This window comes from Heptranchias perlo, chromosome 6 (genome assembly GCF_035084215.1).
Source record: "Heptranchias perlo isolate sHepPer1 chromosome 6, sHepPer1.hap1, whole genome shotgun sequence".
In the NCBI taxonomy this organism is placed as follows: domain Eukaryota; kingdom Metazoa; phylum Chordata; class Chondrichthyes; order Hexanchiformes; family Hexanchidae; genus Heptranchias; species Heptranchias perlo.
In genome coordinates this window covers 96768034-96784493 of record NC_090330.1, presented here as the reverse complement: position 1 = coordinate 96784493, position 16460 = coordinate 96768034, and the positions used below count along the sequence as shown (strand labels likewise).

At 41.6% G+C, this 16460-nt stretch overlaps 2 long non-coding RNA genes across 2 annotated transcripts; both read right to left on the bottom strand.

Moving 5' to 3' along the window:
• Positions 1 to 1962: 1962 nt before the first annotated feature.
• LOC137322577 (uncharacterized) lies at positions 1963 to 3599 on the bottom strand. The gene is made up of 3 exons (XR_010963186.1): positions 2817 to 3599; positions 2337 to 2539; positions 1963 to 2049 (listed from the first exon to the last, which is right to left on the bottom strand). It is a non-coding gene; the product is annotated as an uncharacterized lncRNA (long non-coding RNA).
• Positions 3600 to 3726: 127 nt separating this feature from the next.
• LOC137322575 (uncharacterized) lies at positions 3727 to 15247 on the bottom strand. The gene is made up of 4 exons (XR_010963185.1): positions 15093 to 15247; positions 5507 to 5725; positions 5219 to 5295; positions 3727 to 4316 (listed from the first exon to the last, which is right to left on the bottom strand). It is a non-coding gene; the product is annotated as an uncharacterized lncRNA (long non-coding RNA).
• Positions 15248 to 16460: the final 1213 nt, after the last annotated feature.

Here is a 16460-nt window from a genome sequence, read left to right as displayed (position 1 = left end):
ATCCATGAAGAGATACAAGTTCAAAATGGCATTGATCCGATCTTTTTTCAAGTTGTTTATTTTCAAATTTTTTGGAAGACATTCAAATGCCTGCCTTAACTATCAGTGGACTACTTCCATACTACAATTGTACAGGGCTTTGGTGAGACCTCACCTGGAGTATTGTGTACAGTTTTGGTCTCCTTACCTAAGGAAGGATATATTTGCCTTAAAGGCGGTGCAACAAAGGTTCACTGGATCGATTCCTAGGAAGAGAGAGTTGTCCTATGAGGAGAGATTGAGTAGAATGGGTCTATACTCTCTGGAGTTTAGAAGAATGAGAGGTGATCTCATTGAAACATACTTGATTCTGAGAGGGCTTGGCAGGGTAAATGCTGAGAGGTTGTTTCCCCTGGCTGGAGAGTCTAGAACTAGGGGGCATAGTCACAGAATAAGGGGCCGTCCTTTAAGATTGAGATGAGGAGGAATTTCTTTACTCAGAGGGTTGTCAATCTTTAGCATTCTCTATCCCAGAGGGCTGTTGATGCTAAGTCATTGAATATGTTCAAAGCTGAGATCGATAGATTTTTGGACTCTAGGGGAATCAAGGGAAACGGGAATCGGGTGGGAAAGTGGAGTTGAGGTCGAAGATCAGCCATGATCTTATTGAATGGCGGAGCAGGCTCGAGGGGCCTTTTGGCCTACTCTTGCTCTATTTCTTATGTTCTTATATTCTTACTCCACCAACAGGAATTATGGCACTGGTTCATAAACATGCTGATGTGTATGCAAATATTATTTTACATATTCATCTTACAGTGCTATTTATCATTTTCTACCACTGAATGGAATACATGAAGCACTGCATCATGATCAGCATTAATATTAATAATGAGAATACAATTCTTTCCTGGAAGTCCAAAACATCACTTCATTGGTGAGTTGCCTTTGGTGCTGCACTTATTGCTACTTCTAAAGTGTCATTACCTTAGCAAACTACTGCATCAAATTGTATTAACTCTGATGATGTATGATGCTGATATATTAACACAATGTGTCACAGACTATTGGAATGCAGATTTACTCCTGAGTGCTCCCACACAGTAGCCTAGCTGGGCTTTCAGAGGAGGCGCAGAGAAGAGGTGAGACCCTTTTATATAAGGTAAGAGAAATTGATGAATATGAAGTTCACATTGGTGTAAGAATCTCCTGGCAATTATCTTATCTCTAAGAAACTTCTGAAGGCACTTCACCTAAAATGAATTACTTTGAAGTGCAGTGACTATTGTTACATAGCAGTCATTTTGCACACAGCAAGAACCTATAAACAGCGAGGAGATGAATGATCAGTTAACCTGTTTTTGGTGGTGATGGTTGACCAGAATATCAGGAGAACTACCTGCTGTTCTTTACATTATGTCATGAGAAGATTAAGATCCACCTTAACCACCAAACCAAGCAGTCGTCCTTGGTTTAAGATCTCACCTGAAGGTTGACATCTCCCTCAGCATGGACCTGGAATGTCAGTCTAGATTATACACTCAAATTGCAGGACAATTAGTTACCAAATGAACGTGGTAATTGATCTGCTGCTTGAGTTCTCAATTAAAGTGCCAACTTAGCTCAGTTGGTAGGACTCTTTTCTCTGAGTCAGAAGATGTGGGTTCAAGCCCCACTTTGAACTGAGTGCATAAGCTAGGCAGATACCTCAGTGCAGTTCTGAGGGAATATTGCATTGTTGGAAGTGCAGTCTTTCAAATAAGATGTTAAACCGAAGTCCCGTCTGTCTGTTCAGGTAGACGATAAAGATCCCATGGCATCATTTGAAGAAGAGCAGGGAATTCTCCTGGTGTCCTGGTCAATATTTCTCTCTCAACCAACATCATCAAAAAATTGGTTCATTTGCTGTTTGTGGAACTTCGAATGTAAATTGGTTGTGTGTTTGCCTGCATAGCAGTGACAGTACTTCATAAGTGAATCATTGGTTGTAAAGCACTTTGTGATGTACTTAGGGTTAAAGTGCTATATAAATGCAAGTTTGTTCTTTCTAGGGAATGCAATATAGTGAACCTAAAAAGCCAAAAAAAAGTAATTAAAATTTGGGAACTAAATGTAAATGAAACAAATGTTTTTAACAGTGCTACCCATAGTGCCTAACCATGCCTTATTTGAAGTCTCCTTTAAGTAAACATGTTGCTAAGTTTTTGTGCATGAAGAGCACAGAATTTGAACTGATTTTTAAATTTAAATTTTTTTGCCATTAAAAATACAGAACATTGGAAGAACAAATTATTGGCCCGGAAATTGCACTGAATGGCGAACGAACGTCGCCTACCGCCCATAAGTAACTAACTTACCCACAAACTTTTCGCGGGCTTCTGGGCACCAACTTGCTTCATTGAAGACCTACAAGGAATGCAGTGTTCTTTCCTGGGCTTCTCTGAGCCGTGAGAATGAGGAAAGGATCTCTCTGTCCCCTCACCCAATCACCTGGAAGCATCATTGACAAGCCGCGCAGTCAAAACCACAAAGTGAAAGCCTCCATCACAAGCCACGCAGCCTAAGAACCAGGAAGTGTCAGATAGATTAGTAAATTCACTATAAAATCAGTTAGAGAAAGCAAAACAAAGAGGGATAAGATAATAAGACAGAGATAAAAGAGACAGAGAGAACAAGTTTAAAAAAAAATTACAATTTTAATTTTTTTTTAAATATCTGGAGGAATGAGACTCCACTTTTTTTAAAGTTAATTTTCAGCACCACAGAGGTTGTTTGGCCGTCATTAATACTTACCACGTCATTAAAAGTTAGTTTAGACCTAAAAAAATCCAGCATACCTTTTTTATGGAGAGATTAGTTTATTTCCAGCTGGGCAGTGCAGCAAATTCATGCTGGTCCATTTATTCAGCCGGTGAGATCTCTTAAACTTGAAGCTTTCAAATGAGCAGGGCAAATGGTAGAGCAATTTCTGGATTTCTGTGTTCGACTGCGCATGCGTGCTCTCTAGAACTTGTTCTTCTATTTGCCCTGAAATAACAGTGAGCCCTGTTAGCCTCGCCATTATTTCATGATAAATAATATGCATTGAGCGACTCTAACAAACTCAAAGGCTTGGGCCCAGTGATTTTAGTCTCTGTGTATGTATCAAGGAGAGAGGTAAGGTATTGGTGCAGGGATCATTTTTCACTTTGCCCCTACTGACAGCACTAAGCAGTCTTCAAGGTCAGGTACGTGAGATGGAGTATTTACAATGGAAGAGGTGTACTAACTTGCATGTGGTGTGGATTAAGATATTTTGTAATTTACAACAGAGATTTGTGCCAAACTCAGTCTACAGGTACGGTTGTCAAATGTAATTTCATGCAGCTGCTGTTATAATTAGCTACTAATGAATTTACCCCTTTGCAGAGGGTACGTTACTCTAGTCAAAGAAACAGTGCTGATATAATGGGGTAAGCTAGGGATCATCTCTTGCTTGTATTAGAGCTGGAGAGATGAGTCAGCTGCTTCTCTCAAGGTTAGCCAAGGAAATGAAAGCATGACATTCATTATAAACACAGAAAGAAGGTACTGGCAATGACATTAAATCATTCCAAATGAATCATAGTATTTTGCAAAGAAATCCTCTGCCTTACACAAATTGGAACAATATGGCTAAAGTAATACAGGATTTCAAAAAGCTTAGAAGTGCACTGTAAAATAATTCCTGTCATGTAATAAAAGGATTTAAAATTCTTAACCTGACCATTTTATATACAATTGTGTCAATTCTGAACAAATCGCTACTTTAGATACAATTTTACTGTTATAACACACCTTTCGTCTATTGTGACTTAATTGGTCACCCCTTACTATAAATTGTATTTTAGCAGATTATATGGTTTAGTTGATACAATCTTCCCTAAATTACACCAATAGTGTGCTTGACTATTAGAATAGTGCTTTGTTTCTCTCCTCTCTTCTGAAGGTACTGTTTCATGATACGGTGGAGTTCCGTGGTTGTGAGCTGTTGTCTAGCATCTGGGCCAAGTGGTCATTCTTCATGTGAGGCACATAATTGATTAGTGGAAGGCTATTTGACTATCGGGTTCATCACTGCTGAGTCTATCTTCTTCTCATTTGACACTCACAGATACACACTGTTTCATCAGGAGATCAAAAGTAGCATTAATGAGGAAGTTTTGGGACATTCTGCAGCTGAACAGTCAAATCAAAAATTGAGTGTTTTATGCCAGGACTTTAGTACCGAACTTCATAAAAGGGAAAATTTCAAAGTACCACCACATAGGCAGAGGCTCAGGAGTAGCTCAGAGATCCAGGCAGAAATGAAGCATACTCTGTGGAGAGAAGAGAAAAGGAAATAAATTATGTTGATGAAGCTAGTTAGCAAATTGATGGCTGTACTTTTCTAGTTTGAAAGCAACCATCCGGTAGTGCTGGATTTAAATAGCAGCCATGAAGTTGTAAAATTAATTTTCCAGGGAGGTGTGCCGCACCCCCCCAGAAACTTTTAACATAATATATTTTTTTACAGCTGCTCATTCAACTAACTAGCTCGATTTATGGCTTTCAGATTGTAAAAATATTATTCAAAAGCAAATTCAGTATTTTCCTATAAAAGGGTGGTGGGAAGCAGTAACTTTCGAAATGGAATTGGATAAGTACTTGAAGGTGAGAAACTTGCAGGGCTATGGGGAACGGACATGGGAGAGGGACTAATTGGATAGCTCTTTGGGCCAAATGGCCTCCTATGCTGTAAGATTCTATGAAATGTAATTGATGCAGAATTTGACAGCGATTTAATTACTGCCACTTTCAGCATTCACATTTCAGAGCAAATTTAAATGCCTGCTTAGAAAAACCTCTGATGAGAGGAAGTTCTTAAAATGCCACAAGTATGTTTTTACATTATTAAGCAGGCATTGAGTGTTCATTGAAAGGCAGATGGAAGCACTTAATAGCTACAGAATTAAATCTTCCTGCTTCTGGAGGGTAAAATGTTAAAGTCAATAGTGGCATATGAGCCAAATGGTGAAGCTGGAGGGTTCCTTCCACGCAATATTATGTAGACCACAAATAATAGGTAGAAACAGATACCTGAGCTTCATTTAATTTCAAAGATAGTACAGTTTGCCTGTATAGTAAATAAACAGGATACAGATAATGCACACATTGGATGTTTATCAAACAAATCAACAGTCAATAAGGGAAATGCATCCCCAATAAATCCACTACTTACACAAATTTGGAAACTAGAAGTAGTTTTGTAGAGTGCATGCTGTAGGGTAACAGCTACTTTCCCAGTGGTTTGTTGACCTGGATAACAGCAGTCAAAGAAAGTCAGCCTTTACTTGGTAGTTTTGTTAATCAAAAGTGATTATTTAATGATTTAACAATTCATACAAACATGCACGAAGCAAAGCAAACAATACTAACAACTCTACTCTACCAGTTATGCACTTATGTGGTATTTAATGATTGAAAAAAGTTCAAACAAGCATGAAGCAAAGCAAGCAATCCATACAACCTTAAAATCCAAGGATGTCAGCATCAAGGCAGCTCAGGAGTGGTCAGCGTCTCGTGACCTGAGGTTCTTTGTCTTCTTGTTGGAGTTTCTTCTTCCAGGTGAAGCTTCGTCAAGCTTCTCTGTCCGCAGCTCCTCCGACTGCAGCTCTCCTTCTGTTGACTGTTCAAATGTTGACTGTTGAAGCTACTATGATGTCCTCTCTGTTCTAAACTGGATAGCCTGGTGGTGATGGATAGAATATTAGAGCCTGGTCTTTAGTTGCTTCCAAACCTTTATTCACAGAGCTCCACATTACACACACCACACCCTAGATAAGCTCTCTTATATATGTATACAAGAGAGCACCAATTGATACATGCCGCCTGAATACAATTAATACCAATTGATATAAATCACATGCATACAACTAACACTATCTTTTTCTTTTTTTTGGCAGTTGGGGTGCGAACAAAAGTAAGAGAAGTCCTATTTTGGCCACTTACCCATCGTTGCATTAATGATGGATGATTGATTGGACCACTCAAAAATTGTGTGAACCCACTGTATCTCCCTATCCGTGTGAATCCAGGTGCATTTCCCCTTCTCAAGGATTTCTTGTTAACTCAGCACTCTTTTTCCGAATTAATTGCTTTGAGAAACAAAGTTACTATGAGAATCTTCATATTGTTTTGAGAACCAAAGACCTATTTGAACCTTTACGAAGCTTCCAGGACCTTCTCGACAATTCTGTGCATTGTTGCTTTTGATCTTCTCAGTTTTTATTGAAAATCGAAGCTTGTTGGAGTTTTTGTACACTGCTGGTTTTGCAGTTTTAAACTGATGTCCAAATGTCCAGTTTTAAACTGACTGCACTTTGCTGTCTTTGCAGTTTTGAATTTGTCGGAGGTTAAATAGGATAACCTCCGAAACCAAGCATGGGGGGTCGCAATGCACGATTAACCCACGCTCTATTGTTGAGATGGAGGCAGCACGTAACGTTCATGATGCCTGGTCATTTACCTGATATCTGCGAGCAGTCAACCCTAGCTGTGCTGTTGAGTGGCTGCCCACCAGCAGAGGGGCCCCGATATTGCGTGAGTGGCTAACACCGCGTAACTTTAGCCTGCACCTCTTATTTGCAAAATATAAGATACGGGTCCGCACGGAGTCTGAACGGAGATCAGACATCGCACATGTAAAACACAGATGCAAGTCCCGTCCCTATGTTTACAAACTGTTGAGTTATGTTAAAACATTGAATAAAGGTTGCGCACTACTGAATCCCACATCCTCCAATCTGCATGTCAGGCCTCACCAATCTGCCGATCTGAGTTTGTGCCAGGCTTGTGAGAGAACGTGCACCAAGGTTCTCTGCACTAGAGGTCTTGGTGCAAGAGGTGGACAGAAGGAGGTGCATTCTATATCCACAGGCGTGCAAGAGGCCCTCCAGACAAATGCTCAAGGGGCAGTGGGAGGCAGTAGGGGACGAAGTCAATACCAGGCACATAGCACCACGAACATGGATGCAGTGCAGGAAGAAGTTCAATGCTTTGACACAAGTGGTCAAGATGAGTGAGGTCAACTGTCAAGTGGCATCTCCTACCAACTGCACCACTAGCCGCATCCATTGCTCCCTACGCTACACCCCCATCACCCACCTACCAACAAACTCTTTAATGCATATATCACGGCAAACACATCTTAAATGGAACCAATAAAAAAAAACAACTCAACAACCAAGGACAATGATCAAGGTATATGAAGTGAGTCAGTCAGAAGATCAGACAGACCCACTTGAGGAGGGACTGTAGGGAAGGGGTTAAAACCCTTGAACATTGTAATTTTAAAATCATAACAAAAATTAGTATACATTGCGTACGGAATAAAACCATACTAATTATTATACAAGTGCGTTAGTTTGTTCTATCTTCACCAGGTGGTGAAGTGAGGCATGTGACTGTGCCAGGATGGACTTAAGACTTAATGACAACCGAAGGAATAGGGTGACCAAAGGGTGGTTTTAAACTGCAGAAGTAATTGTGAAAAACGGTTTCCTTTACCACTCCTCAGTCTTAATCTCCAACAGCCCCCAGTTACACCATATCTATGGTCCTCATCGTGTTTGCGTCACTTACCACCCTCAAGCCATTTGCTCTTTTAATTTAAATTTCATTTGGCTAATATCACACATCATGATAGAGACAAAAGCAATCATAACATATTGTACACAAAGCTACAGTGTACAAGAAATTGTGGACTTAAAAGATCCTCCAGCTCTCCTTTTACCTTTATCCATTTTTGCTAAGTATTATTTCTCCCTTGTCCTCAGTTGTCCCAATTTCATTGTTAGCTCAAAAGAACACAACCCTGAATTTTGGAAATCCAATTTCAATATCCTTCTTTACTTTAATTAGTTGGTTTCTCTATGGAGCATGCATTAGTACCTTGATTAAAAATTTTCTCACTCTCCTGAGCCAAATTAACCACTTCATTGAGGTGCGTTGGGGGAGTGTCTGGAGATCTTTGCTTATTCCCCCTTCATGGTCCCGATGTCTGGTAGTGGCCAGAGTATCAGGCAAGGACACAAACATCTCCAAGAGAAAGCTATCAATTAACCATTGTATCTCATTCATGAGCCCTGGAGGAACTTTACCATTCAATACAATATTATTATTAACCCTTAAAACATAGACTAAACATTCCCAACCAGATCCAATTTATACTATTTGTTTATTTTACTCCACCGCTTCTTGGACCTTTTATCCCTTAAGTAGAATTATGCTTGAATATAAGTAGGTAATTTCAAAATTATCCCATCTAGAAAGTAATGTTGTTGGACTGATAGGATTTGTCAATGTTCAATTTTATTTCCCCAAAATACTTTCTTCCTTGATACACAACGTTGGGCAGGAACCACTTAGGCCGGATTCCTTTTATTTTAAATAAATTTGAAATGCCGTTGTCAGCAGATAAGGTCTTAAATTCTTAATGCCACCAGATCGCTTCATGCACGAACACTTATCCGGTCCCGAAAACAACGGTTCCCTATTCAAAAGAAAAGAAAAAGAGAAAATCTATTGTGGCTCTTCTTGAGAGTCCAAAGAATTAAAAATAACAAACAATTCATTAATTTCCTTCTGTCGCCCTTTATCTCGGGTTCAGAGAGGGCTCCACGGACATTTCTGTGAATGGATCTGGCACCTCACTCCAGGAGGAATCATCAGCAAAGTGGGCACAAAAATAATACCCAATATTGTGACTCTTGTTGAGAGCCCAAGGGGTTAACTTCTTTGTAGAAAAATAACAATGTCAGAGCCAGATATCATCAGACTCACGCAGCGTGCATCAACGCAGCTTTTACATAAACTATATCAAATTAATTCAGGATAATCTTAAACACATTCGTGTCAGGATGTGTCAAGATAGCATTTCAGTTTGTTCATTTATTTTTAGTTAGTCCAACATTTCCAGATTGTTGTCATAGAGACAGGAGATTAAGTTTCAAATATTCTTGTATCGTGACCTTTTCTTCAGTCTTGTTCAAATCAGGCTTTAATCATTACATTCTAAATTTCTTTTGACATTTACTATCGTAACCATCTTTGTTTGTGAGACATTGGGGGAGTGTACCTATCAGGTGGATGAACCAAACTTTGCCTCTGAGGACTGATAACTCTCTGTCTTGCCACAGGTGGGTGTAATATATTGTCATCCTCCTCATCCCATAGTATAGAATAGAGATGAGTAATCCCTTCCTCCATCTGACTGACCACACAGTGTACATCTCCCTTGTACTCTTTTAGCCGGTTAACATGGAACAATTTTTCTTTTCCCTTTCTCAGGGCAACTTTGTACACAGATGGACTGTCTTCATCAACAATGGGATATGGTCCAGAAAAGTGAGCCATGAATGACCCTGCCTGCTGAACATAAGAACATAAGAAATAGAAGCAGCAGTAGGCCATATGGTCCCTCGAGCCTGCTCCACCATTCAATATGATCATGGCTGATCTTCGACCTGAACTCCACTTTCCCGCCCAATCCCCATATCCCTTGATTCCCTTAGAGTCCAAAAATCTATCGCTCTCAGCCTTGAATATACTCAACGACTGAGCATCCACGGCTCTCTGGGGTAGAGAATTTCAAAGATTTACAACCCTCTGAGTGAAGAAATTTCTCTTCATCTCAGTCCTAAATGCCTGACCACTTATCCTGAGACTATGCCCCCTATTATTAGATTCTCCAGCCAGAGGAAACAACCTCTCAGCATCTACCCTGTCAAGCCCTCTCAAAATCTTATATGTTTCAATGAGATCACCTCTCATTCTTCTGAACTCCAGACAGTATAGACCCATTTTATTCAATCTCTCCTCATAGGACAACCCTCTCATCCCAGAAATCAATCCAGTAAACCTTTGTTGCACCGCCTCCAAGGCAAGTATATCCTTTCTTAGGTAAGGAGACTCAAACTGTACACAGTACTCCAGGTGTGGTCTCACCAAAGCCCTGTACAGTTGCAGCAAGACTTGCCTATTCATGTACTCCAACCCCCTTGCAATAACGGCTAATATACCATTTGTCTTCCTAATTGCTTGCTGTACCTGCATTTTAACTTTCTGTGTTTCGTGTACAAGGACACCCAAGTCATTCTGGACACCAACATTCAATGTTTTCTCACCATTTAAAAAATATTCTGTTTTTCTATTCTTCCTGCCAAAGTGAATAACCTCACATTTCCCTGCATTCTACTCCATCTGCCACCTTCTTGCCCACTCACTTAACCTATATCCCTTTGCAGACTCTTTGTGCACTCCTCACAGCTTACTTTCCCACCTAGCTTTGTATCATCAGCCAACTTGGGTACATTACACTCGGTCCCCTCATCTAAGTCATTAATATAGATTGAAAATAGCTGCGGCCCCAGCACTGATCTCTATGACACCTCACTAGTAACAGCCTGCCAACCTGAAAATGACCAATTTATTCCCACTCTCTGTCCTTTTACCAATCCTCTATCCATGCTAATATATTACTTACAACCCCATGAACCATTATCTTGTGTAACAACCTTACATATGGCACCTTATCAAATGCCTTTTGAAAATCCAAATATACTACATCCACTGGTTCCCCTTTATCTACCCTGTTAGTTACATCCTCAAAAAACTCTAATAAATCTGTCAAACATGATTTCTCTTTCATAAAACCACTTTGACCCTGCCTAATTGTATTATGATTTTCTAAGTGCCCTATTACTACTTCCTTAAAATGGATTCCAGCATTTTCCCGACAATTGATGTCAGGCTAACTGGCCTGTAGTTCCCTGTTTTCCCTCTCCCTCCTTTCTTGAATAGCGATGTTACGTTTGCTACCTTCCAATCCCCTGGGACCGTTCTAGAATCTAGGGAATTCTGGAAGATCACAACCAATGCAATCAGTATCTCTGAAGCCACCTCTTTTAGAACCCTAAGATGTAGGCTATCAGGTCCAGGGGTTGGTATGTTTTTACCATCACTTTCTGTCCCACATCCCATTCCACTGCTTTGACTTTGGTGTCAAGATACATTTTATTGACCTTTTTAGATTGCCCAATATTAGCAACTGCAAAGATCATTATCTATTGCAGTTGGTCACATAATTGGCTAATATATCACTCCTGAGTCAAGGTCTAATACTGAGACCCAGACATATGCTGATACATCAAATGTTCAGGGATTCTCATCATTCTCCCTGTCTTTAATTCATGGGGTGAAACCTTGGTGGTACGTGACTCAATGGATCTCATTGCCATTAATGCCAAGGGCAATAATTAGTCCCATGTTTTGCGGGATTGTCCAATCAATTTTTTCAGCATTGTTTTTAATGTTCAGTACATTCTCTCCACTATGCCTGATGAGGTAGGCATATGGGAGATATAGGGCCCGATATTAGCACCCGCTATCGGGTGCGTTCCTGGCGAGGGGGCTCCAAAAATCGGGGAATCCCGGAGCGGGTCGGGAGCCCGGCTCCAACCCGCCCACTTCCGGGTTCCCCACAGACGCGCTGACGTGCGCGCGCAGCCCCCGCATGTGGGACTCCCGCAGGCAATTAAAGCCAGCGGGGTGCCACTTAACAGTATTTATTCAGGTATTTCAGGTCATTAACAAACCTGATTAACGGAATATGTCAGGAGGGGTGGGATTTTACAAACAACTGGGACTGTTTCCCGTACTGGGGGGAAACACTCCCAGTTGAAATGGACGTGTTGCCTTACGCTGCCTACTCCACATATGTGATGCATGCCTTGTGGCTGCAGCACAGGTAGTGGCAGGTTGAGTGAGGCTGACCGTGAAAGAGATGCATGAGAGGGTGAGTATGAGATAGAGCCATGAGATTGTATGAGGATTGGGTTGAGTGGCAGTGGCGGGATGAGTACTGGCGAGGTGAATAAGTGCAGGTAAGATGAGGATGGGGTTTGAGTGGGTATGAGGGGTGATGTGACAGAGTAGTGTTGGCAGTGCAGAAGGAGATGTGGGGTGGGGGCGGTGATGTGGCAGACGGAGTGTAGGGGAATGAGTAAGTGTACTCACTTTGGCTGACCTACTTAGGTCATTGCAGCACCTCCTGCACTGTATGCAGGTGGGCGATATGTTGATGGTGCAAGTGACCTCCTCTGTCACCTCGAGCCAGGCCTTCTTGGTGGCAGAGGCAGGCCGCTTCCTTCCGCCCGCCGGGGGGATGATCTCTGTTCTCCCCCTCCTCCTCACCCCATCCAATGATACCTGGAGTGAGGCATCATTAACCTGGGAGCAGCCTTCCCCCTAGGCTGCTCCATGCTGTAATTTTTCCAATTTCTTGCAGCATCAGTCTGTGGAGGACTGACCCTTTAAATAGAGATCCTCCAGCTGCCAGACCTTACTGCGCATGCGCAGTCTGCCCGACGCGCAGCTCAGCAGCGGGGAACCCGGAAGACCAGGCAAGTGGATCCAATTAGGGTGCGATCGCGTGCGGGGCAGACTGATTTCACCGGGCGCGTTACCCACGTGCCCAGTCACCCCCCCCCGTCACAAACCCGCAGCACTCTTAATATCGAGCCCATAGAATCTTGTTTTTATTCCTAACAGCTGCATAGCAGTTTGTATTACCCTCCCAGTACAATGACTTCCCTGGTCCGAGTCAATGGACTTTGGGAGTCCGCATCTGGTAAATATGTGGTTCACCAGTATCTTAGCAGTGGCCTGTGCTGTCACACTGGGAGTCGGAAATGCTTCTACTCACTTTGAGAATGTGTCGACAACCAACATACATACTGATTTCCTCGAGAGGACTGGGGAAAGGGCCCAATATAATCGGTCTGTAAATCTGTCCAAGGGCCGGCTATCGGCTGAGTGTGGCGCAACTGTGCCTTTTTGGTATTCGCATCGGGTTGTGTTGTACCCAAATGAAACAGTTGTGACAGTAATGCTCTGCATGGTCTTTCATTCCTGGCCACCGTGCTACTTACTGGATCCTTTCTATCGTTCCCCATGGGCCGGGGTGTCCTGAGGTGGGTGCATCATGGGCTTAGTAAAGAAAAGCATTTCGCTCATTCTGTGACCACCCACTTTTGATCATACAGCAGAATCCCATCTTTCACCTCTAATTTGGGTTTGTTAGCATATTCTCCCATTTGGCTTTCTTTCTTTTCTAGCGTCGCCATTACTGCCTTTATTTCAGGATCTTCTTTTTGTAACTGTTTTAGATCAATTGACTCAGGCAATTTCTCGGGCTGATTAGTTTCCATTGGGGAAAACATTTCTACCAGATCCCAATCCGTTCCCTCCTCTCCTCCTGATTTCTGATTTCCCTCCCATTGAGGCTCATTTTTAGTATGTGTCCTGACTTTATGTTCTGCTATTTCTCAGGTACTGCCTGTGCTCTGTTAAAAATTACTTTCAAAATTGGGGTAGGGTAGTGTCTTCCCATTGGCTGATATAAAGCCTCTCTTTTCCATGATCGGAGTGTACCCCATCAGAGAGTTACACACATACATGGAGTCTGAATGTATGGTAAAGGGAGTTGGGAACTCAACTGGATGTGTGACCACTGTCGAAACTTACACTATACCAATGCATTAACACCCAAACCAGTAGTACAAAGAGAAACTTTATTGAGCCCAACTTGTATACAAGTGGAAGAGCACCTCAAAACAATGGTTGAAGGTACAACTTCCTTGAGTCAGTGAAACAGCTCATGTTTATACAATTCAATAAAGAACGCCCATCTGTTACAGAATATGGGCGTACACATACATTCTTTATTGGCTCAGGTAGTTGGTCAATCAAGTAGTGAGCCTGCCCCCTGAACATCCATAGCCATCTTATTACTTTTGCGCATAGGCCTGAGCATTCCCTTCCTCCCTACATTCCTGCCTCTTGTTATGAGTAGGGCTGAAGCTAGTCTCAAGGCCACATGGCCGTTCAAGAAACTGTATTCTTATTATATTCTTGTAGTCAGCTACACCCTTATCTTGAGAGGCCAAGCTGTACTAAGCACCTGTTCAACTAACTTAATTATCAACATACCAAGGCTTAAACGTAATTACACAATTGTGCTTCTATGTGTACTGTAGCTAAACCTATTATGTGAGTTAAGTGAGTTAATAAAGAGTTAATATGGTCAAGTATCCCTTCATGCACTTCCACATTAATATGGTCAAGTATCCCTTCATGCACTTCCACACCACATACGGTATAGCTGCCAATTCGGCTGCCTGTGCAGACATGTACGCAGGCAGTTTAATAGATAATTGTATTTGTTTGTCCGGGTCATATATTCCACATCCTGTCTTACATTCTCTGTTCTCTACTCTACTGGATCCATTTAAATATATACCAATAGTGTCAGGCAACACTCCTGCCTTTATTGGACCTTCGTGATGGCTTTGGTTGACCACCTTACACTAATGCTTTTCTCCCTGATACATCAGATATCCTGCTAAGTGAGGCGGATCTGGGCTGTGGTGGACCTTAATATCTCTTTCCTGCAATAACAGGGTCCACCGAGCTAAACGGAAATTAGACACTGAACCATCCTTCAATCTCCCGTCTAACAACAACTCCATTGGAGTGTGATTGATTAATAGATGCATCGGTGCTGATCGCACTATGTAAGTAAAACGCTTAATGGCCCAAAAGTTCGCCAGCAAGTATTTTTCACATGCGGAATAATTTACTTCCACCGTGTTAAGGACTCAGGATACATAAACGACTGGTCTCTGTTTATCATGGGTCTTTTGAGTTAGGACCTCTGATATTGAATATTCACTGGCTGCCATTTCTAGGTAGAAGGGCTTTTCCAGGTCAGCTAGGACTAAAACACGGGCTTTCTGTAAAGCCTCCTTTAGCCTTTGAACTGCCTCTATACAGGCAGGATTCCATTCCCAACTAGCATCTTTTTTTAATAAAGCATACTGGGATGCACTTAACACGGCAAAATCCTCTATAAAATCCCAACAGTACCCCACCAATCCTACGAATGACCGTACCGCCTTAACCAATGTTGGCAGGGGTAACTTTTTCACTGTTTTTATTTTCATTTTGACAATGCCCTGCCCATCTTTGCTAATATTTACTCCCAGAAAAGTTACCTTATCCTGTGCCATCTGTGTCTTCGTGAGGTGTTTATGCTGCTGAATCCATTTTCCATAGCTTGGTGACATATGGCCTATAAATTAGTAGATCCAGTCTACAAGTCTGCTGACTGGGCTACGGAAAACCAATTTACATAATCAATTGCATAGAACCGGCTGCTGTCATAACCTAGAACTACACTCTCCGCAACTGGCTTATTGTTGCTAGGCATTATCTATCTTAGTTACGTGACTGGTAAACCATTTTAGGAATGTGAAATCAAAATTACCAGAGATAAATTGAGATTGGCTAGATTCCCACTAATGAAGTGTTGAAAGATTCCTCCTAGCAGAAAACATTTAATTTTACATGAAAGGACATTAGCATTCAGAAACTTGAAAATAGGCATATTAAGGCAATGCTCCAAGAACCAAAACAGAAAGCTTGTCTATAGAAGTTTGCACTCTGTGCATGTACGGGGAGTAATTTTTTGACTACACAGTAGTAGGGGTGGAGAGGGGATATCTCACCCATTCGCACAATATATTGCAAAATCACAGGTAGCATGCCCATGATTTTCCAAAGTGCATTCGTGGCAGGTTGAGGTTTCCTGCTGCTAGCATTGTAGGGCAGGGATTAAACCCTTGAACATTGTGGTTTTAAAACCTGCTGGACTTTGATTCTACACAGGTGCCCCTTTTGGACATTTGAAGGAAAGGGCTAACTCGCCCCTTGATATTACATTTCGACATTTGGACAGTATAAATTCAAAACTGCAAAAGCAGCAAAGCGCAGAGAGTTTAAAACTTAACTTTCGGACATCAGTTTAAAACTGCAAAAGCAGCAATGTACAAAAACTTCAACAAGCTTTGGTTTTCGATAACAACTGATGAGGAACAAAAGCAACAATATACAGAAGTGTCGAGAAGGTCCTGGAAGATTTGAAAAGGTTTGAATAGGTCTTTGGTTCTCAAAAGAGTATAAAGATTCTCATAACAACTGTGTTTCTCAAAGCAATTAATTTGGAAAAACAGTGCTGAGATAACAAGGAATCCTTGAGAAAGAGAAATGCACCTGGATTCACACGGATAAGAAGATACAATGGGTTCACACGGTTTTTGAGTGGTCCAATCAACCATCTATCATTAATGCAATAATGGGTGAGTGGCCAAAATGGGACTTCTCTTACCTTTATTCACACCCCAACTGCCAAAAATAATATAAAGATAAAACATCATAGCAGCTTCAACAGTCAACAGTTGGACAGTCAACAGAAGGAGGAGCTGTTGAGGAGCTTGACGAAGCTTTGCCTGGAAGAAGAAATTCCTTGGTTTTTAAGGTTGTATGGATTGCTTGCTTTGCTTCATGCTTGTGTGAACTTTTCA